General features: G+C 33.0%; 1 long non-coding RNA gene across 28 annotated transcripts in view; it reads left to right on the top strand.

Moving 5' to 3' along the window:
- LOC148603958 (uncharacterized) overlaps positions 1–24,837 on the top strand; it is a 50,944-nt gene that overhangs the window by 15,145 nt on the left and 10,962 nt on the right. For 6 of the 28 annotated variants that reach the window (XR_015916518.1, XR_015916524.1, XR_015916514.1 and 3 more), the window contains 5 exons: positions 320–510; positions 1,196–1,305; positions 3,659–3,758; positions 4,549–4,678; positions 6,132–8,738. This is a non-coding gene — a long non-coding RNA (uncharacterized LOC148603958). Of the gene's footprint in view, positions 1–319; positions 511–1,195; positions 1,306–2,779; positions 2,808–3,658; positions 3,759–4,548; positions 4,679–6,131; positions 8,739–24,837 lie in introns of those variants that run through there. The other 22 variants (XR_015916509.1, XR_015916497.1, XR_015916498.1 and 19 more) reach the window with 9 other exon arrangements.

Below are 24,837 nucleotides of genomic sequence, written 5' to 3' on the forward strand. Positions count from 1 at the left end.
TAATTAAACCAGATGAGCGATACAGGTTCACGTGAGCCTCTGGTTTACTGTATGCTTTTTCTTTTTTATGAGCACAGCTTTGATTTTTGATTTGTGGCTACAACATAATGTTTGAATGTTTCATTGTCAGTTACAGAGAAGTTAGACTGTGTTGCTAGTTGGAATGGCGTTTTTCCAATACCTTAATATATTCTGCTGATATAGATTCCATCGGCCTGGACATTTTTTGTCTTAGGATCCTAGCCATGTAGTCTTTTCACCCTTTTTACCTTTTCTCTCTGCATTTTCATGTCTTCATTTTTCTTTTCTGTTATTTTAGCCACTTAATTTGATCTATACTGCATACCTGATACAGATGGAGGGGGGATATTTGATGCCATACAAACTTGATGGTAACTTGATGTACTTATTGGTGTGTGTTGAAGACCCACTTGCCTGCCTACATTTACATGTATTTTGGCTGCACGACGACCGTGCTTGTTGCTTTCAACGTCTTCGTACAAGTTAAAGGTTTTTGATTTGTATTTGCACTTAGTACACTTTGCCACTTCTGTTCAAGCTGAATCCCATTTCTGTTCTTTCAATAAATCCTGTCTAAGTAACCTTTTTACTTCGGTGACATTTGTATGTGCTCCCTAAATACTTTATTCTACATGTCACTATTTTTTCCTATTGTTACAGTTCTATTTGTCTTTCTTTCAGATCTGTAGGCACAAATAAAAGTTTTTACTATAAATTTCCTTCTAATTCAATTTTAGAAAGGATTTATTTTTCGTATAATCAATCAGTTGAAAAATGGTCTATTTAATTACCTCCCTTGTTTTCATTATTTTTTTTATCATGCACCATTTACATCATATGCTCATATTTCTGTTTTCCATATCTACTTTTTATAGTAATTTCATAACTGTATTTCTTGACAGTGAATAAAAATAAAAGTTTTATGTAGATTTCTCTTGTTTTTAAGGATTTCAAAAAAAAAATGGGGGGGGGCTATTTTCATGTGCTCTACCATAGACATTTGAAAAACTCCAAAACTCTCTATTTTACATGTATTGAAAAACTTTCTTTTTTTACATGTATAAATATGGCTTTCATATATCAAAGTACTTCTGAATAACTTATTTAGTTAGATTAATGTAAAGATTTGTCTTGTGCAGTCTTAATTTTATTCTCAGCACATTTTCCACTTCAGTCTTAGCTGCCTGATTTGTACACAACAACTGCACAGATGTCATGGAGACTGGAATTTCTGTTGAATGTTTGCTTGTTGGAGATTTAGTCAAAAGATCATATTCATCCAGTGTTAGTTTCACAAAATTAGTCACTTGTATTTCATATACTTCAGAATTTGTATGTGTAAGCCCTTTATTGTGGGGTGTGTTTCCATTCCTAAACTTGTATTTTTTCAAGTGAACAGCATAGTGTCCCTTTTTTAAAATTTTGTCATGAAATTACATTGTAAAATTCTAGAAACAATATTTGATTATCATTACCAGATATTCTTGTGCCTTTTTTTTTGGTTAAGTGGTTTTCTTCAAGAAATCAACAGAATTTTTTTTATATTGAAAAGTCAGGGGTTGAAAATTCCTAAAGCCCGATGCCCAGGACTAAAAAAAATGCACCTCGGGACTTGTCGTTTTTCAATGAAATAAGTCTGTCGGGCATGGCAAATCTAAAAAAAATAGAACTAATTTTTGAAAGATTTCGTTGTCATTATTTGGACCATGTTTCTTGATCTATTCCCTGACCTTTAAATAGTAATAACTTTATTTTTAGAATGGGTATTTACTAGATCGATCTATTGATTAGTCATTCTCAAGTCTGAATCACACCTGCGCTTGATCAGACACATTTTTTGACATGCTACAAATTTTATTAATCAAGCGCTGGAATGATAAAGATCAAATTTTGTTGATAATTTTTTGAGGATAAGATCGTTGCTCAATTATAATTTCACGGTTAAAAAAAATGCAGAAATGGAAAGCTGATGACAAGGCATCAGATGTGGAGATGGAATCAATTGACACTGTGTCTTCTTCCCTGCAAACCTAGAATTATACATAAGAATATCAGATAACAAAATTGCATTTATATTGATTGGGACTTGACATAATATTGTTCAAGCTTAGTGTACAAAAGATGAAAAAGTCCAGGGCTCGGGTCTTCCCAAAAAAATGTTCAACCCCTGAAAGTTTTGCTGAATAATATAAAATTTACTCTGGCCACAAGTGGAGGCAAGATACTAAATAAAGCATAATATTTGGTCTTTGAATATAAAAATGAGTAATTTACTGAAAAATATTTAGGTTTGATGGAATTTGTTCCCTTATAGGTATAAAACCACTAAATATTCATGAGATCAACAAGCACTGCCCATTTTGGGGAGAAAAATTTGAGGTAAGGAAATGAGTGCCAGAACTTAGACCATTGAATAACACTGCTTGGTTTGAATTTTTTTCTTACAGTACTTTCATTTTTCTAGTAATTTTTATTTTTTTTTTTTTCAAGAACTGAAATATTTTTTTTCACCAAAGATCTAAAGAATAGGGATGTCCTGTATAGAAACACAGTGCTGAAATACATTGTTTACAAACAAGCCATGTGAATTGCCAAAAAGTTCTGCATGACCATATAGTTTGACAGCGGCATAAGATGAAACTATATATCTTTTTATCTAAACAATATATGAAAAATCCAGGTTTTGAATGGTAAAAAAATATGGGTGTTGATTTTGTGATGGCTAAGCATAGAAAGTAATGGGAGTTTTTTTTTTCAGAATTTATACCTATAAAGGAGAATGTTTGGTAAGGACCCTTTTTTGCCTCTTAATTTGGGCTTTTTTGAAAATTTGATTATCTGATTTCTAAGTAATAGCAGTATAGTAAAATGGTGGCAAACACTGAATTTAAGATGTTTTTGACAAGATTTATGATTTTATTCCAGAAATAACAGTGTGCATTTATGAGACTTTTACAAAAACCTTGAACATTTCTGCAATTTTTACGGTGATTTTTGTGTGGAGCGGAAGTTGCCACACATCTGTTGACTCAAGATATTTTTACACGAGTTGTAACTGACAATTATACACAAAATATATGAAGCAAGAGATTCAACATGCATGTGGCCATTGTTCAAAGAGTAATAAACTACACAAAATTTGGTGTTTTCCAGCCTTTTTAACAGATTTTTCCAATCTCGGTCAAGTTTGAAGGGCTTATATGTTCAAATTATTACCATAAACCAATCAAATCAACTATAGAACACATTAAAGAGCTTGAGAAACAATATTAGAGTTTCTTCATGTAGACTTTGTTTTTGAGGCCAAATTTTGCCCTTAACAAACCAACTTCTTTGTCGGCTACAACCTTATTTCCCATGGAAGTTATAAAAAAAACTTGTAAGGTATTTCAAAACATATCACATTTACTCAAGATTTTTTTAAAAAATTTATCGCAAACTTTGCCTGTAGTAATAGGTACAAGTATTGTATTGATATTCTTGAGCGGGTCTACGTCAAAACATGGAGGCTAATAAAATAGTCAGAGTTCCTTTTATGTTTTTTTTTTTTAAACAGCTGCATGTAATTTTTAACTTGAATTTTGGCCATATTTAAAGATGTATCCAAGTAGATAAAATGTGTGATTTTTATATACAGATTCAAAGACAGGAAAGAGGAGGTATGTCCAGTTGATAAGGAGTACTGCAGCACAACACCACCAAAGTGAAAGTAGAAAACATGTGCTTTTGACTTTAAGGTTTGACAGTTTCCCAATCTTTGTGGATTGGTCTAGGTTTTTTAAGTTAAAATCAAATTTCTTGAAACATTCTATATGCATGAAAGTTGTACATGTATCATAATTCAAGATATTGATCATTACAATATAATTACAAATTAACATATCAATGATATAATTGATACACACTTTTTATATAACATCATAAGCAACATAAAATTATGGATAAAATAATAATAAATCATCATGGATACGAGACTAACTAATTACCTCACTTATGTTACATTCCTTATGCATTTCTTCCTCTCTGATAATTTCAATAGAAGAATTTGTTTTTTCCTACCTACTGACCTAAGCTTTAAATCATTGGGTTGAGAAACAGCAAACAAACATATTTTTGTGTTTGGGCTGATATAGAATTTTTCTGTGTATGTGTGCACACTTACATTTGAAAGTAAAAATCACTCACCTAATGCATTTTTGCTATTCTTAATTGATATTTTTTCTAAAAATAATATATATTTTTGAGGATTTTGGTCACTTAATATCAAATTTATTCATGTTTGCCATGTTGTAGAACAATTTTAATGCAAATTTCTATTATGACGAATATTGTAGTTGTTGACAGGTCTGGAATATCTTCTTTTATCATACTTTAGTGATATTTCTTGCAGTAAACCATAAATTGTTCATGATTCAGTCTGAGGCCTAATTTGCATAGCATAATGCATAGAATTTCAAGTATTGTGGTATAATTTTGGCAAATTGTGTTTTATTTCATGTATTAAAAGTAATTATCTGTTTTTTATAGGATCAAGCAATCAATGATAGATGTCAGTTGCCAGGTTGTTTAGGTTAAACTGAACAACTGTGCCCTGCAGCAGCACCATAGGTTTATGTATTTGGAAACTGTTTGAAAATAACATTCTTAAGAGATTTTTGTAAGCATTTTTATTTGTTAGCATATAAAGCACAATCAAATTGTGTAGTTAAAATGTTGATTTTCTACTTTTCCAGACAAAAGAACTGCATTTTAGTAAAAAATGTGTTTTTCATTGCTTAATTTACCTAGTAGGTTAGAAAGCAAGAGATGAATAAAATAAGTAAATTTTACAGTTTTGTTTATGTATTGGGGATATGTTTTTTATAAGAAATACACTTCTTTATCAAACTAATGATGAGAGAGTTCAAGGATTATAGTGGAAACTAAAAGAATGTAATTCAGAGACAAAGACAGGCATGGATAACTGACACACAACCAAGAATAAAAAATCACTGAAATATTATACAGCAGTCCCCCTTTCTAGGGCCCCTCATTTGAAAGACCACTCCTTTCTCCTGGCCATATTTCTCTTGCATTAACTCTTTTATATACTAATTAACCCCTTTTTGAAGGCGACCTTTTTTCGGCCAAAAATATCCTTTGTCCTCTCAAAAACAACCATGCTGTTGTTTATTGACAACTTTGATAACAATGATAAACCAGAAGTTTGAGACCGGATGTTCAATAGTTTGACCTGAAAGGTTAAAGTTACACTTCTGTGATTGCACAATTGGTAAACAAAGATGACATCTGTTAAAAAAAATGAAAGTGTTGACACTCGAAAACAAAGTTAAAGTCATTAAATTAACTGAAAAGGGTCACAGTTTGAGGAAGCTGGCGGCAGATTTTAAGGTGTGTAAAATGCAAATTCAAAATATTATTTGGAAAAAGGAGAACATTTTAATTATGAAAACAGTCTGACATCAGTTCATTTTTCAAAGTAAATCTGATACAATGTACACGTTCAAGTTCTTTTAATGAATGCATCTTATGTTTAAATACATTGTTATATTTTAATGTGTCATACTTGCATTTTAAACAGATAATAAAAGGCATTTTAATATTCATAAAACATGTAACAGACATTATCTGGATTATACATAAAGGTCCTACAAAAGAAAAGCAAATCTGTTACATAAGGAACATTTTGTATATATTTTCAGCCATTTTGATTTTCAGATCAATTCCTTTATAGAGACCACCCCTTTTGTAAAGCCTCTTTTATGTTGCAAATTGGTTGTTCTCTCAAGAGTGGGACTACTGTACATGCAAGGTAAAACAGAAGTAAATAAGCATCTAAGACTCCACAAAAACTGGAAGCATAACCATAGTGCACTGATATGGTAAGCATCCTCTGTTTTTCTAGCAACACCCGCTCAGTTGCTCATAAAAAGTCAATTCAGGGAAGAAGAAAAAAGAAAGAAAAACTATTGGCATTTTGTACAAATAAGTATTCATTGTGCAGATGGATTCACTACAAGTTCATGACAGCCATAAGTAATATGGTTTTATTTTGTTCAGTTTTCATTATTTATGGATTGAACTGCATTGAATTTATTTCTTTTTTTCAGGAGGGAAAAAAGCTGTCTTCCTTGATGTGTTCAGTGATTGTAATATTCCCAGACAAGGGTCAAACTATAGTATTAGACCTTTGTAAATATTTATTTGTGTCATAAAATGGATGTATTTTTTGAAAAAAAAACACTTTTCCTATTTGTTCACCCAGGCGAATGGAGGAAAAATAGCATTTATTTTCCGGCATTAGGTTGATCAGTCACGTACCCTGTTCAAATGAAAGGAAGAAGAACTTTGGAATAACAGATTGGTATACTGACACAGTTTGTAATGAGCATTTTTCTCTCAGATTTTTAAGGATAGAAGTTTAAAAAAAATAGGTTTATTTTATTTTAGAAAATACATAGAATATGAAATTTTGATAGATTGCATATTACAAATGAGTGTGGAAAAAAAAACTGCTGAACTTCTGGTACCTTTAAACTTCTGTATGAATGGCGATTCATGTCACAATAAGGATATTTCTATAACGATGCTTTTTAGCTCACTTGGGGTCCGTCGTCGTCGTGGACAAATTTTAAAATATCTTCTCCTCTGAAACTACTAAACTGACAGGTTTTAAACTTTGCATGATTATTCCTTAGGGTGTTTTGCACAAAATGATCGTTGGGATTTTTGATCATTGAAAAAACATGGCTGCTGTTACTAAAAATAGAACATAGGGGTCAGATTGCAGTTTTTTGCAAACAACTCAAAACTCGTTGCCTTTAGCAAATATCTGGCACGAATAAAATTGTTCAGCATCATGAGATGGACCTATGCCAAAATTTTCAAAATGATTGGTCAACTGATGTAGGAGTTACAGCCCCGGAAACAGATTTTTTTTTTGAATTTTTGTATGTGCAACTTTGAAAATCTATTCAAAATCTATTGGACAGAATTCAATGAAATTTGGCATTTATGTTTCTTAGGGTATTCCACACAAAATGGTTGTTGGAATTGTTGATTCATGAAAAAACATTGCCGCCGTTACTAAAAATAGAACATAGGTTCAGATGGCAATTTTTTGCAAATAACTCAAAAATCGTTGCCTTTAGCAAATTTCTGTCTGGGTAATATTGTTTAGCATTATGAGACAGACCTATGACCAAAATTTTCAAAACGATTGCTCATACGGCCCCTGAAACAGTTTTTTTTTATATTTTCGCATATGCAACTTTGAAAATCTGCTTCTCAAAATCCATTTTACAGAATTCAATGACAGTTAGCATACATGTTCCTTAGGGTATCCCACACAAATTGACCGTTCGGATTAAGACGGGTTTTTGAGAAAAAAAAAAAATTGTTGCCTTTAGCAAAATTCTGGTTCAGGCCATGAAAATGCTATGAAAAGCATTTCCTGCATTTGACAATTTAGTTGATTTTAACTTAGCCTGTCTCATTCCTCAAGTTTTTCAAATAAGGAAATGGTTAACCAGGTGAGCGATTCAGGCTCTCTTGAGCCTCTAGTTTCTTTCGTGATAGTTTTAACTACTTACTGGAATTAACATTAAATTAATTGGTAGTAGCATTTGTTTAAAGTATTACAACACTTTGAGGGAATGGGGTTATTTATATAATTTAAAGTATGTTTCTCGCAAGTATCATGATACTTGATAATTGTGTAATGATAATAGTTGAACGTATTTGTATTCCACTTATTTTAAATAAATTGAAAAAATATATGTTGCCATTCCCCTATCTTTTACCTTTACTTTTGAACAACACTTACCAAAATCCATCCACGTTTTTTTTTAAACCCTTAGCAAAGTTACCCTATTTTCAACAAAGAAATTTGAGCAAATTGACCAATAAGTGGTCAAATACCACTGGCAGTGTTTTCAGTTAGTCCTTCGATAGGCCTCAAAGTTATTTAACTCTAATGTCTTAAAGTGAATTAATTTGTCAATCCAAATTATTTGGCCATTTCTGTTACACTAAAAAATAACATCAGAAGGAGAAAGAAGACTTTGCCTTAATTGTAGTCATACACAAATCAAAGTAGTTCTATCCCCAGGTGGCACTAAAAAGTTCAGTTAAATATCACTAGAAAATAAACAACAAAAATCTTCTAGTAATTTTGTGTGAAGCGAAGAGCTGAGAAAAGAAATAATGGTAAAAATTTCAACCATTTAAATAACTGTAATTTTAGAATCTGATCATACATCGATTTCTAACTGTAGGTCAAGGTCTGTATAATCCTTTATCTCAAAGTTTTTTTGTTTTTTTTTTTGGGGGGGGGGCATAGATGCTATGTATCAAATATTAAATTAGGAATTTTAAAGATGATACGTCACTTATATAGTGGAAACTGAAATTAAAGGTTCTAGCTAAACGATATTCTTTCTTTCGAATCAGATCAGCTATAAAGTCGGCCTCATAAGAGTGATGAAATAGGTCAGCTAGTAGAAGAGTACAATTTGTTCCCACTGGAATGCCCACCATTTGTTGAAAAAGGCGTCCACCACAGTGGACATATATGTGTTAAACTTTCATGTACCAACTTAGAAGTACCTATACAAGGGAAACTCGTATTAAATTACGGAAATCAAATTGTCTACAGACTCCAACTACACACCTTTAACATAATACATCCAAATTTGTTTTGCAGTCGTATAAAAATGGTAAGTCTAAGTATTTCACTAACTGAAAAATGGACTTAATTATGTAAAAAAAATAACCTTAATTTGTCTCCTGATCAACCAAAAAATAAGGCATGTGTAACATAATTCAGTAGGTAATCTTGAAATAATATTCAATTTCTTATTTTATGTAATATGAAGAGTAAATATTTGATACAAAATGGCTTGCTTAATGACTTAGACTGTTTTTGTTTGAAGGTTGTAGCTTATGACTATTCCTCAAATTCAAATCACTGTTTAAATCTAAGTGACGCGTAATGTCAAATATAGTTCACTTAACCTAGAAAACCTGGGAGGGAAAATGTTGTATACTTATCTAGCCATTCAAATATTGTGTTATTGTTTAAATCAGAAGGATACATCATGCGTCTGTTCTTAAGAAAGCGTTTTTTTTTTTTTTTTTTAAAGGCATATACCTAGAAAGTTGTGATATGTAATTAAAGCGGTGAAAAATTGAACAATATCAAGGATCTTGAATGGATACAAATGTTTCCCTTCTATACATCCATTAAATCATTCATTTCCCTCACACCTTTTTCGAAACCTACACTTCACATGGTCATATTACTTGGAATCATACTTCCCTTACCAAAATATGCACATCACATCTGATGCAAACTGCACTCTTTGCTTTGTTATAGTCCGTGAAATAACACTTTCCGGTCAAAACCCATTCATGCTCATAACGTCTGATGCGGATCCTGCGCTTGAAATGGCCGTTTGTCCGAAAAACTACCCAAAACCAAAATATAGCCTGGTTATGTAATCTGATGCGAATTGTATGCTTGACATGTCCAAACTCTTTTAAACAGATGATTCGAAGCCTACTCTTCACATAGCCAATACTACTAACATTGCACTTTCCTTACCAAAGTATGCTCATCATATCAGATCCCAACTGTACCTTTAACATTGCCATAGTCCGTGAAATAGCACTTTCGAGTCGGAACTCATTCATGCTCATTACATCTGATGCGGACTGTAGTCTTAACATGGCCGTATGACAGAAACACTACCCAAACAATTGCATGCTTATCACATCATATAATAATTTTACATGGCCCAACTGTTTCAAAAATTTTATTCTTGCTAAAATCATACATGCTCATCACTAAAAATGCCAACCGTTTTCTTAATAAGGCCAAAGGACTTAAAATATAATTTTCCTAACAATTACGTACACGATCATCACATCTGACGGAAACCGTACCCCTGACATGCCCGTATGACAGAAAATCTACCCAAAAATGCATGCATATCACATCATATAAGAATTGAACGCCTAACATGGCCAAACTTTCAAATAACTTATTCCTGCTAAAATCATATATGCACATAACTTTAGATGTCGACCGTTTTCTTAATATGGCCAAAGTACTTGAAATATCATTTTCCTACCCAAAATCATTAATGCTCATCACAATTCATGCGTACAGTTCTCCTTTAAATAGCCATTATACAATTCCAAAGATAACAATACTGTGTGAAATATCCCTTTCGTACCTTAATTCTCCATACTAATCACATATGATGCGAACTGAACTCTTAACATGGTCATACTATCTGAAAAAGCACATTCTTACTAGAATCATACATGCTCATCACATCTGATTTGATATGTAACCTAAGTATGACCATGCTACTTCAAATAGCATTTTCCTACTTTGATCATACATGTTCATCACATCTGATTCGTAATGTATCTGTAATATGATTTTAATACTCGATATAACATTTTCCTGCCAATAACGTACAGGTTCATCACATCTGGCGCAAACCGTACCCCTGACATCCACGTTAGACAGATAAAACTACCAAAAAATGCATGCTTATCACATCATATAAGAATTGTACGCCTGATATCGCCAAACTGTTTCAAATAACTTATTCCTGCTTAAATCATATATGCTCATAACGTAAGATACCAACATTTCCTTAATATGGCCAAAGTACTTGAAATATCATTTTCCTTCCCAAAATCATTAATGCTCATGACAATTGATTCGTACTGTCCTCACTTAAATAGCCATTTTACAATTCCAAAGATAGAAATACCATTTTTGTACCTTAATTCTCCATACCAATCACATATGATGCGAACTGAACTTTTAACATGATCATACTATTTGAAATAGCTCATTCTTAGCAGAATCATACATGCACATCACATCTGATTTGATAATGTACCCTACGTATGACCATTCTACGTGAAATAGCATTTTCCTACCTAAATCATACATGCTCATCACATCTGATTCATACAGTATTCTTTATATGACCTTATGACTCGAAATAACATTTTCCTACCAATAACGTACATGATGACCGCATGTGACGCAAACCGTACACCTGACATGCCCGTATGACAGAAAAACTACCCACAAATGCATGCTTATCACATCATATAAGAATTGTACGCCTAACATGGCCAAACTTTTTCAAAAATTATTCCTGCTTAAATCATATATGCCGATAACTTAAGATACTAAACGTTTTCTTAATATGGCCAAAGTACTTGAAATATCATTTTCTTACCCAAAATCAATATTGCTCATGACAATTGATGCATACTGTTCTCCGTTAAATAGCGATTATACAATTCCAAAGATAAAATACTGTGGTATGAAATACCCTAAATGTGACCGTACTACTTTAAATAGCACTTTCCTACCTAAATCAAATATACTCATCACATCTGATTCCTAATGTACTGTCCATATGACCTCACGACTCGAAATAACATTTGCCTACAAATAACTTACATGATCATTACATCTGACGGAAACGGTACCCCTGACATGTCCGTATAACAGACAAAGATAGCAATACTCTGTGAAATACCATTTTCGTACCTTGATTCTCCATACCAATAACATATGATGCGAACTGTACTCTTAACATGATCATACTACTTGAAATAGCACATTCGTACCAGAATCATATATGCTCATCAAATCTGATTTGATATGTGTCCTACATTTAACCATGCTACTTCAAATAGCACTTTCCTACCTAGATCATACATGCTCATCATATCTAATTCGTACTGTATTCTTGATATTCCTTACGACTCGAAATAACAATTTCCTGCAAATAACATTCATGATCATCACATCTGACGGAAACGGTACCCCTGACATGCCCGTAAGACAGAAAAACTACCGAAAAATGCATGCTTATCACATCATAAAAGAATTATACGGCTATCATGGCCAAACTGTTTCAAATATTTGATTCCTGCTAAAATCATACGTGCCCATAATTTAAGACGCCAACCGTTTTCTTAACATGGTCAAAGTAGTTGAAATATCATTTTCCTTACCAAAATCAAAAATGCTCATGACAATTGATGCGTACAGTTCTCCTTTAAATAGTCATTATACAATTCCAAAGATGGCAATACTCTGTGAAATACCATTCTCGTACCTTAATTCTCCATACCAATAACATATGATGTGAACTGTACTCTTAACACGATCATACTACTTGAAATAGCACATTCGTAACAGAATCATGCATGCTCATCAAATCTGACTTGATATGTATCCTAAATTGGACCATACTACTTCAAATAGCACTTTCCTACCTAAATCATACATGCTCATCATATATAATTCGTACTGTATTCTTAATATATCCTTACGACTCGAAATAAAATCTTACTGCCAATAACGTACATGATAGTCACTTCGGAGGGAAACCGTACCCCTAACATGGCCGTTTAACAGACAAAATATCAAAAAATGCATGCTTATCACATCATATAAGCATTGTACGCCTGACATCTCCAAACTGTTTCAAATAACTTATTCCTGCTAAGATCATATATGCCCATAACTTAACATGCGAACGTTTCCTTAATATGGCCAAAGTACTTGAAATATCATTTTCCTACCTAAAATCATTAATGCTCATGACAATTGATACGTGCAGTTCTCCTTTAAATAGACATTATACAATTCCATAGATAACAATACTCAGTGAAATACTATTTTCGTACCTTAATTCTCCATACAACTCACATATTATGCGAACTGAACTCTTAACATAATCATACTACTTGAAATAGCTCATTCTTAGCAGAATCAAACATACTTATCACATCTGATTTGATATGTAACCTCAATATGACCATACTACTTGAACTAGCACTTTCCGTCTTCAAGCACACATACTCATCATATATGATTAGTAATTTATCTGTAATTAGATTTTACGACTTGATATAACATTTTCCTGCCAATAACGTACAGGATCATCACATTTGACGTAAATCGTACCCCTGACATGCACGTATGACAGAAAAACTACCCACAAATGCATGCTTATCACATATAAGAAGTGTATGCCTAACATGGCCAAACTGTTGCAAATAACTTATTCCTACTAAAATCATATAAGCCGATAACTTAAGATGCCAAACGTTTTCTTAATACGGCCAAAGTACTTGAAATATCATTTTCCTACCCAAAAACAATAATGCTCATCACAATTGATGCATACTGTTCTCACTTAAATAGCCATTATACAATTCCAAAGATACCAATACTGTGGGAAATACCGATTTCGTACCTTAATTCTCCATACCAATAACATATGATGCGAACTGAACTCGGAACATGATCATACAATATGAAATATCACATTCGTACCAGAATCATGCATGCTCATCACATCTGATTTGATATGTATCCTAAACTGGACCATACTACTTCAAATAGCACTTTCCTACCTAATCATAAATGCTCATCATATCTAATCCGTACTTTATTCTTAATATGACCTTACGACTCGAAATAACAATGTCCTGTCAATAACATACATGATCATCACATCTGACAGAAGCGGTACCCCTGATATGCCCTTATGATAGAAAAACTATCCAAAAATGCATGCTTATCACATCATAAAAGAATTGTACGGCTATCATGGCCAAACGGTTTCAAATAAATAACTCCTGCTAAAGTCATTAGTGCCCATAATTTAAGACGCCAACCGTTTTCTTAACATGGTCAAAGGACTTGAAATATCATTTTCCTTACCAAAATCAATAATTCTCACGTCACTTGATGCGTAGAGATCTCACTAAAATAGCCATTATACAATTCCAAAAATAGCAATACTAGGTGAAATACCATTCTCGTACCTTAATTCTCCATACCAATCACATATAATGCGAACTGTACTGTTTACATGATCATACTACTTCAAATAGTACATTCTTACCAGAATAAAATAGGCTTATCACATCAGATTTCATATGTACCCTAAATATGACCATTCTACTTTAAATAGCATTTTCCTACTTAAATCATAAAGGGTCATCTTACCTGATTCGTACTATATTCTTAATATGACCTTACGACTCGAAATAACATTTTCCTACCAATAACGTACATGATGACCGCATGTGACGCACACCGTACCCCTGACATGCCCGTATGACAGAAAAACTACCCACAAATGCATGCTTATCACATCATAAAAGAATTGTACGCCTGACATCTCCAAACTGTTTCGAATAACTTATTCCTACTAAAATCATATATGCCCATAACTTAACATGCGAACGTTTCCTTAATATGGCCAAAGTACTTGAAGTATCATTTTCCTACCTAAAATCATTAATGCTCATGACAAGTGATACGTGCAGTTCTCCTTTAAATAGCCATTATACAATTCCAAAGATAACAATACTCTGTGAAATACCATTTTCGTACCTTAATTCTCAATACAAATCACATATGATGCGAACTGAACTCTTAACATAATCATACTACTTGAAATAGCTCATTCTTAGCAGAATCAAATATACTTATCACATCTGATTTGATATGTAACCTAAATATGACCATACTACCTGTACTAGCACTTTCCTACTTCAACCACACATACTCATCACATCTGATTTGTAATTTATCTGTAATTAGATTTTACGACTTGATATAACATTTTCCTGCCAATAACGTACAGGATCATCACATCTGACGCAAACCGTACCCCTGACATGCACGTATGACAGAAAAACTACCCACAAATGCATGCTTATCACATATAAAAAGTGTATGCCTAACATGGCCAAACTGTTTCAAATAACTTATTTCTACTAAAATCATATAAGCCGATAACTTAAGATGCCAAACGTTTTCTTAATGCGGCCAAAGTGCTTGAAATATCATTTTCCTACCCAAAATCAATAATGCTCATCACAATTGATGCATACTGCTCTCACTTAAATAGCCATTATACAATTCCAAAGATACCAATACTGTGGGAAATACCAATTTCGTACCTTAATTCTCCATATCAATCACATTTGATGCGAACTGAACTCTTAACACAATCATTCTACTTGAAATAGCTCATTCTTAGCAGAATCAAACATACTTATCAAATCTGATTTGATATGTATCCTATATTGGACCATACTACTTCAAATAGCACTTTCCTACCTAAATCATACATGCTCATAATATCTAATTCGTACTGTATTCTTAATATGACCTTACGACTCGAAATAAAATTTTACTGTCAATAACGTACATGATAGTCACTTCGGAGGGAAACCGTACCACTAACATGCCCGTTTAACAGACAAACTATCCAAAAATGCATGCTTATCACATCATATAAGCATTGTACGCCTGACATCTCCAAACTGTTTCAAATAACTTATTCCTGCTAAAATCATATATGCCCATAACTTAACATGCGAACGTTTCCTTAGTATAGCCAAAGTACTTGAAATATCATTTTCCTACCTAAAATCATTAATGCTCATGACAATTGATACGTGCAGTTCTCCTTTAAATAGCCATTATACAATTCCAAAGATTACAGTACTCTGTGAAATACAATTTTCGTACCTTAATTCTCCATATCAATCACATATGATGCGAACTGAACTCTTAACATAATCATACTACTTGAAATAGCTCATTCTTAGCCGAATCAAACATACTTATCAAATCTGATTTGATATGTATCCTATATTGGACCATACTACTTCAAATAGCACTTTCCTACCTAAATCATACATGCTCATAATATCTAATTCGTACTGTATTCTAAATATGACATTACGACTCGAAATAGAATTTTACTGCCAATAACGTACATGATAGTCTCTTCGGAGGGAAACTGTACCCCTAACATGCCCGTTTAACAGACAAACTACCCAAGAATGCATGCTTACCACATCATATAAGCATTGTACGCCTGACATCTCCAAACTGCTTCGAAAAACTTATTCCTGCTAAAATCATATATGCCCATAACTTAACATGCGAACGTTTCCTTAATATAGCCAAAGTACTTGAAATATCATTTTCCTACCCAAAATCATTAATGCTCATGACAATTGATACGTGCAGTTCTCCTTTAAATAGCCATTATACAATTCCAAAGATTACAATACTCTGTGAAATACAATTTTCGTACCTTAATTCTCCATATCAATCACATATGATGCGAACTGAACTCTTAACATAATCATACTACTTGAAATAGCTCATTCTTAGCAGAATCAAACATACTTATCACATCTGATTTGATATGTAACCTAAATATGACCATACTACCTGTACTAGCACTTTCCTACTTCAATCACACATACTCATCACATCTGATTAGTAATTTATCTGTAATTAGATTTTACGACAGGATATAACATTTTCCTGCCAATAACGTACAGGATCATCACATCTGATGCAAACCGTACCCCTGACATGCACGTATGACAGAAAAACTACCCACAAATGCATGCTTATCACATATAAAAAGTGTATGCCTAACATGGCCAAACTGTTTCAAATAACTTATTCCTACTAAAATCATATAAGCCGATAACTTAAGATGCCAAACGTTTTCTTAATACGGCCAAAGTGCTTGAAATATCATTTTCCTACCCAAAATCAATAATGCTCATCACAATTGATGCACACTGCTCTCACTTAAATAGCCATTATACAATTCCAAAGATACCAATACTGTGGGAAATACCAATTTCGTACCTTAATTCTCCATATCAATCACATATGATGCGAACTAAACTCTTAACACAATCATTCTACTTGAAATAGCTCATTCTTAGCAGAATCAAACATACCTATCAAATCTGATTTGATATGTATCCTATATTGGACCATACTACTTCAAATAGCACTTTCCTACCTAAATCATACATGCTCATAATATCTAATTCGTACTGTATTCTTAATATGACCTTACGACTCGAAATAAAATTTTACTGTCAATAACGTACATGATAGTCACTTCGGAGGGAAACCGTACCACTAACATGCCCGTTTAACAGACAAACTATCCAAAAATGCATGCTTATCACATCATATAAGCATTGTACGCCTGACATCTCCAAACTGTTTCAAATAACTTATTCCTGCTAAAATCATATATGCCCATAACTTAACATGCGAACGTTTCCTTAGTATAGCCAAAGTACTTGAAATATCATTTTCCTACCTAAAATCATTAATGCTCATGACAATTGATACGTGCAGTTCTCCTTTAAATAGCCATTATACAATTCCAAAGATTACAGTACTCTGTGAAATACAATTTTCGTACCTTAATTCTCCATATCAATCACATATGATGCGAACTGAACTCTTAACATAATCATACTACTTGAAATAGCTCATTCTTAGCCGAATCAAACATACTTATCAAATCTGATTTGATGTGTATCCTAAATTGGACCATACTACTTCAAATAGCACTTTCCTACCTAAATCATACATTCTCATCATATTCATTCGTACTGTATTCTTAATATGACATTACGACTCGAAATAAAATTTTACTGCCAATAACGTACATGATAGTCACTTCGGAGGGAAACCGTACCCCTAACATGCCTGTTTAACAGACAAACTACACGAGAATGCATGCTTATCACAACATATAAGCATTGTACGCCTGACATCTCCAAACTGTTTCAAATAACTTATTCCTGCTAAAATCATATATGCCCATAACTTAACATGCGAACGTTTCCTTAATATGGCCAAAATACTTGAAATAATCATTTTCCTACCTAAAATCATTAATGCTCATGACAATTGATACGTGCAGTTCTCCTTTAAATAGCCATTATACAATTCCAAAGATACTAATACTGTGGGAAATACCAATTTCGTACCTTAATTCTCCATATCAATCACATATGATGCGAACTTAACTCTTAACATAATCATTCTACTTGAAATAGCTCATTCTTAGCAGAATCAAACATACTTATCAAATCTGATTTGATATGTATCCTAAATGGGACCATACTACTTCAAATAGCACTTTCCTACCTAAATCATACATGCTCATAATATCTAATTCGTACTGTATTCTTAATATGACCTTACGACTCGAAATAAAATTTTACTGTCAATAACGTACATGATAGTCACTTCGGAGGGAAACCGTACCCCTACCATGCCCGTTTAACAGACAAACTATCCAAAAATGCATGCTTATCACATCATATAAGCATTGTACGCCTGACATCTCCAAACTGTTTCAAATAACTTATTCCTGCTAAAATCATATATGCCCATAACTTAACATGCGAACGTTTCCTTAGTATAGCCAAAGTACTTGAAATATCATTTTCCTACCCAAAATCATTAATGCTCATGACAATTGATACGTGCAGTTCTCCTTTAAATAGCCATTATACAATTCCAAAGATACTAATACTGTGGGAAATACCAATTTCGTACCTTAATTCTCCATATCAATCACATATGATGCGAACTTAACTCTTAACATAATCATTCTACTTGAAATAGCTCATTCTTAGCAGAATCAAACATACTTATCAAATCTGATTTGATATGTATCCTATATTGGACCATACTACATCAAATAGCACTTTCCTACCTAAATCATACATGCTCATAATATCTAATTCGTACTGTATTCTTAATATGACATTACGACTCGAAATAGAATTTTATTGCCAATAACGTACATGATAGTCACTTCGGAGGGAAACTGTACCCCTAACATGCCCGTTTAACAGACAAACTACCCAAGAATGCATGCTTACCACATCATATAACCATTGTTCGCCTGACATCTCCAAACTGCGTCGAAAAACTTATTCCTGATAAAGTCATATATGCCCATAACTTAACTTGCAAACGTTAACTTAATATGGCCAAAATACTTGAAATATCATTTTCCTACCTAAAATCATTAATGCTCATGACAATTGATACGTGCAGTTCTCCTTTAAATAGCCATTATACAATTCCAAAGATTACAATACTCTGTGAAATACAATTTTCGTACCTTAATTCTCCATATCAATCACATATGATGCGAACTGAACTCTTAACATAATCATACTACTTGAAATAGCTCATTCTTAGCAAAATCAAACATACTGATCAAATCTGATTTGATGTGTATCCTAAATTGGACCATACTACTTCAAATAGCACTTTCCTACCTAAATCATACATGCTCATCATATCTAATTCCTACTGTATTCTTAATATGACATTACGACTCGAAATAGAATTTTACTGCCAATAACGTACATGATAGTAACTTCGGAGGGAAACTGTTCCACTAACATGCCCGTTTAACAGACAAACTACCCAAGAATGCATGCTTACCACATCATATAAGCATTGTACGCCTGATATCTCCAAACTGCTTCGAAAAACTTATTCCTGCGAAAATCATATATCCCCATAACTTAACATGCGAACGTTTCCTTAGTATAGCCAAAGTACTTGAAATATCATTTTCCTACCTAAAATCATTAATGCTCATGACAATTGATACGTGCAGTTCTCCTTTAAATAGCCATTATACAATTCCAAAGATAACAATACTCTGTGAAATACCATTTTCGTACCTTAATTCTCCATATCAATCACATATGATGCGAACTGAACTCTTAACATAATCATACTACTTGAAATAGCTCATTCTTAGCAGAATCAAACATACTTATCAAATCTGATTTGATATGTAACCTAAATATGACCGTATTACTTGTACTAGCACTTTCCTACTTCAATCACACATACTCATCACATCTGATTAGTAATTTATCTGTAATTAGATTTTACGACTGGATATAACATTTTCCTGCCAATAACGTACAGGATCATCACATCTGACGCAAACCGTACCCCTGACATGCACGTATGACAGAAAAACTACCCACAAATGCATGCTTATCACATATAAAAAGTGTATGCCTAACATGGCCAAACTGTTTCAAATAACTTATTCCTACGAAAAACATATAAGCCGATAACTTAAGATACCAAACGTTTTCTTAATACGGCCAAAGTGCTTGAAATATCATTTTCCTACCTAAAATCAATAATGCTCATCACAATTGATGCATACTACTCTCACTAATAGCCATTGTACAATTCCAAAGATACCAATACTGTGGGAAATACAAATTTCGTACCTTAATTCTCCATATCAATCACATATGATGCGAACTTAACTCTTAACATAATCATTCTACTTGAAATAGCTCATTCTTAGCAGAATCAAACATACTTATCAAATCTGATTTGATATGTATCCTATATTGGACCATACTACTTCAAATAGCACTTTCCTACCTAAATCATACATGCTCATAATATCAAATTCGTACTGTATTCTTAATATGACATTACGACTTGAAATAGAATTTTACTGCCAATAACGTACATGATAGTCACTTCGGAGGGAAACTGTACCCCTAACATGCCCGTTTAACAGACAAACTACCCAAGAATGCATGCTTACCACATCATATAAGCATTGTACGCCTGACATCTCCAAACTGCTTCGAAAAACTTATTCCTGCTAAAATCATATATGACCATAACTTAACATGCGAACGTTTCCTTAATATAGCCAAAGTACTTGAAATATCATTTTCCTACCCAAAATCATTAATGCTCATGACAATTGATACGTGCAGTTCTCCTTTAAATAGCCATTATACAATTCCAAAGATTACAATACTCTGTGAAATACAATTTTCGTACCTTAATTCTCCATATCAATCACATATGATTCGAACTGAACTCTTAACATAATCATACCACTTGAAATAGCTCATTCTTAGCAGAATCAAACATACTTATCAAATCTGATTTGATGTGTATCCTAAATTGGACCATACTACTTCAAATAGCACTTTCCTACCTAAATCATACATGCTCATAATATCTAATTCGTACTGTATTCTTAATATGACCTTACGACTCGAAATAAAATTTTACTGCCAATAACGTACATGATAGTCACCTCGGAGGGAAACCGTACCCCTAACATGCCCGTTTAACAGACAAACTACCCAAGAATGCATGCTTATCACATCATATAAGCATTGTACGCCTGACATCTCCAAACTGTTTCCAATAACTTATTCCTGCTAAAATCATATATGCCCATAACTTAACATGCGAACGTTTCCTTAATATAGCCAAAGTACTTGAAATATCATTTTCCTACCTAAAATCATTAATGCTCATGACAATTGATACGTGCAGTTCTCCTTTAAATAGCCATTATACAATTCCAAAGATAACAATACTCTGTGAAATACCATTTTCGTACCTTAATTCTCCATATCAATCACATATGATGCGAACTGAACTCTTAACATAATCATACTACTTGAAATAGCTCATTCTTAGCAGAATCAAACATACTTATCAAATCTGATTTGATATGTAACCTAAATATGACCGTATTACTTGTACTAGCACTTTCCTACTTCAATCACACATACTCATCACATCTGATTAGTAATTTATCTGTAATTAGATTTTACGACTGGATATAACATTTTCCTGCCAATAACGTACAGGATCATCACATCTGACGCAAACCGTACCCCTGACATGCACGTATGACAGAAAAACTACCCACAAATGCATGCTTATCACATATAAAAAGTGTATGCCTAACATGGCCAAACTGTTTCAAATAACTTATTCCTACTAAAATCATATAAGCCGATAACTTAAGATGCCAAACGTTTTCTTCATACGGCCAAAGTGCTTGAAATATCATTTTCCTACCCAAAATCAATAATGCTCATCACAATTGATGCACACTGCTCTCACTTAAATAGCCATTATACAATTCCAAAGATACCAATACTGTGGGAAATACCAATTTCGTACCTTAATTCTCCATATCAATCACATATGATGCGAACTAAACTCTTAACATAATCATACTACTTGAAATAGCTCATTCTTAGCAGAATCAAACATACTTATCAAATCTGATTTGATATGTATCCTATATTGGATCATACTACTTCAAATAGCACTTTCCTACCTAAATCATACATGCTCATAATATCTAATTCGTACTGTATTCTTAATATGACATTACGACTCGAAATAAAATTTTACTGTCAATAACGTACATGATAGTCACTTCGGAGGGAAACCGTACCCCTAACATGCCCGTTTAACAGACAAACTATCCAAAAATGCATGCTTATCACATCATATAAGCATTGTACGCCTGACATCTCCAAACTGTTTCAAATAACTTATTCCTGCTAAAATCATATATGCCCATAACTTAACATGCGAACGTTTCCTTAGTATAGCCAAAGTTCTTGAAATATCATTTTCCTACCCAAAATCATTAATGCTCATGACAATTGATACGTGCAGTTCTCCTTTAAATAGCCATTATACAATTCCAAAGATTACAATACTCTGTGAAATACAATTTTCGTACCTTAATTCTCCATATCAATCACATATGATTCGAACTGAACTCTTAACATAATCATACTACTTGAAATAGCTCATTCTTAGCAGAATCAAACATACTTATCAAATCTGATTTGATATGTATCCTATATTGGACCATACTACTTCAAATAGCACTTTCCTACCTAAATCATACATGCTCATAATATCTAATTCGTACTGTATTCTTAATATGACCTTACGACTCGAAATAAAATTTTACTGTCAATAACGTACATGATAGTCACTTCGGAGGGAAACCGTACCCCTACCATGCCCGTTTAACAGACAAACTATCCAAAAATGCATGCTTATCACATCATATAAGCATTGTACGCCTGACATCTCCAAACTGTTTCAAATAACTTATTCCTGCTAAAATCATATATGCCCATAACTTAACATGCGAACGTTTCCTTAGTATAGCCAAAGTACTTGAAATATCATTTTCCTACCTAAAATCATTAATGCTCATGACAATTGATACGTGCAGTTCTCCTTTAAATAGCCATTATACAATTCCAAAGATTACAGTACTCTGTGAAATACAATTTTCGTACCTTAATTCTCCATATCAATCACATATGATGCGAACTGAACTCTTAACATAATCATACTACTTGAAATAGCTCATTCTTAGCCGAATCAAACATACTTATCAAATCTGATTTGATGTGTATCCTAAATTGGACCATACTACTTCAAATAGCACTTTCCTACCTAAATCATACATTCTCATCATATCTAATTCGTACTGTATTCTTAATATGACCTTACGACTCGAAATAAAATTTTACTGCCAATAACGTACATGATAGTCACTTCGGAGGGAAACCGTACCCCTAACATGCCTGTTTACCAGACAAACTACACGAGAATGCATGCTTATCACATCATATAAGCATTGTACGCCTGACATCTCCAAACTGTTTCAAATAACTTATTCCTGCTAAAATCATATATACCCATAACTTAACATGCGAACGTTTCCTTAATATGGCCAAAATACTTGAAATAATCATTTTCCTACCTAAAATCATTAATGCTCATGACAATTGATACGTGCAGTTCTCCTTTAAATAGCCATTATACAATTCCAAAGATACTAATACTGTGGGAAATACCAATTTCGTACCTTAATTCTCCATATCAATCACATATGATGCGAACTGAACTCTTAACACAATCATTCTACTTGAAATAGCTCATTCTTAGCAGAATCAAACATACTTATCAAATCTGATTTGATATGTATCCTAAATGGGACCATACTACTTCAAATAGCACTTTCCTACCTAAATCATACATGCTCATAATATCTAATTCGTACTGTATTCTTAATATGACCTTACGACTCGAAATAAAATTTTACTGTCAATAACGTACATGATAGTCACTTCGGAGGGAAACCGTACCCCTACCATGCCCGTTTAACAGACAAACTATCCAAAAATGCATGCTTATCACATCATATAAGCATTGTACGCCTGACATCTCCAAACTGTTTCAAATAACTTATTCCTGCTAAAATCATATATGCCCATAACTTAACATGCGAACGTTTCCTTAGTATAGCCAAAGTACTTGAAATATCATTTTCCTACCTAAAATCATTAATGCTCATGACAATTGATACGTGCAGTTCTCCTTTAAATAGCCATTATACAATTCCAAAGATTACAATACTCTGTGAAATGCAATTTTCGTACCTTAATTCTCCATATCAATCACATATGATTCGAACTGAACTCTTAACATAATCATACTACTTGAAATAGCTCATTCTTAGCAAAATCAAACATACTGATCAAATCTGATTTGATGTGTATCCTAAATTGGACCATACTACTTCAAATAGCACTTTCCTACCTAAATCATACATTCTCATCATATCTAATTCCTACTGTATTCTTAATATGACATTACGACTCGAAATAGAATTTTACTGCCAATAACGTACATGATAGTCACTTTGGAGGGAAACCGTACCCCTAACATGCCCGTTTAACAGACAAACTACCCAAGAATGCATGCTTATCACATCATATAAGCATTGTACGCCTGACATCTCCACACTGCTTCGAAAAACTTATTCCTGCTAAAATCATATATGACCATAACTTAACATGCGAACGTTTCCTTAATATAGCCAAAGTACTTGAAATATCATTTTCCTACCCAAAATCATTAATGCTCATGACAATTGATACGTGCAGTTCTCCTTTAAATAGCCATTATACAATTCCAAAGATAACAATACTCTGTGAAATACAATTTTCGTACCTTAATTCTCCATATTAATCACATATGATGCGACCTGA

This window comes from Perna viridis, chromosome 11, assembly GCF_037379345.1.
Source record: "Perna viridis isolate PV_CMFRI_1.1 ecotype Kerala chromosome 11, ASM3737934v1, whole genome shotgun sequence".
NCBI classification, from domain to species: Eukaryota; Metazoa; Mollusca; class Bivalvia; order Mytilida; family Mytilidae; genus Perna; species Perna viridis.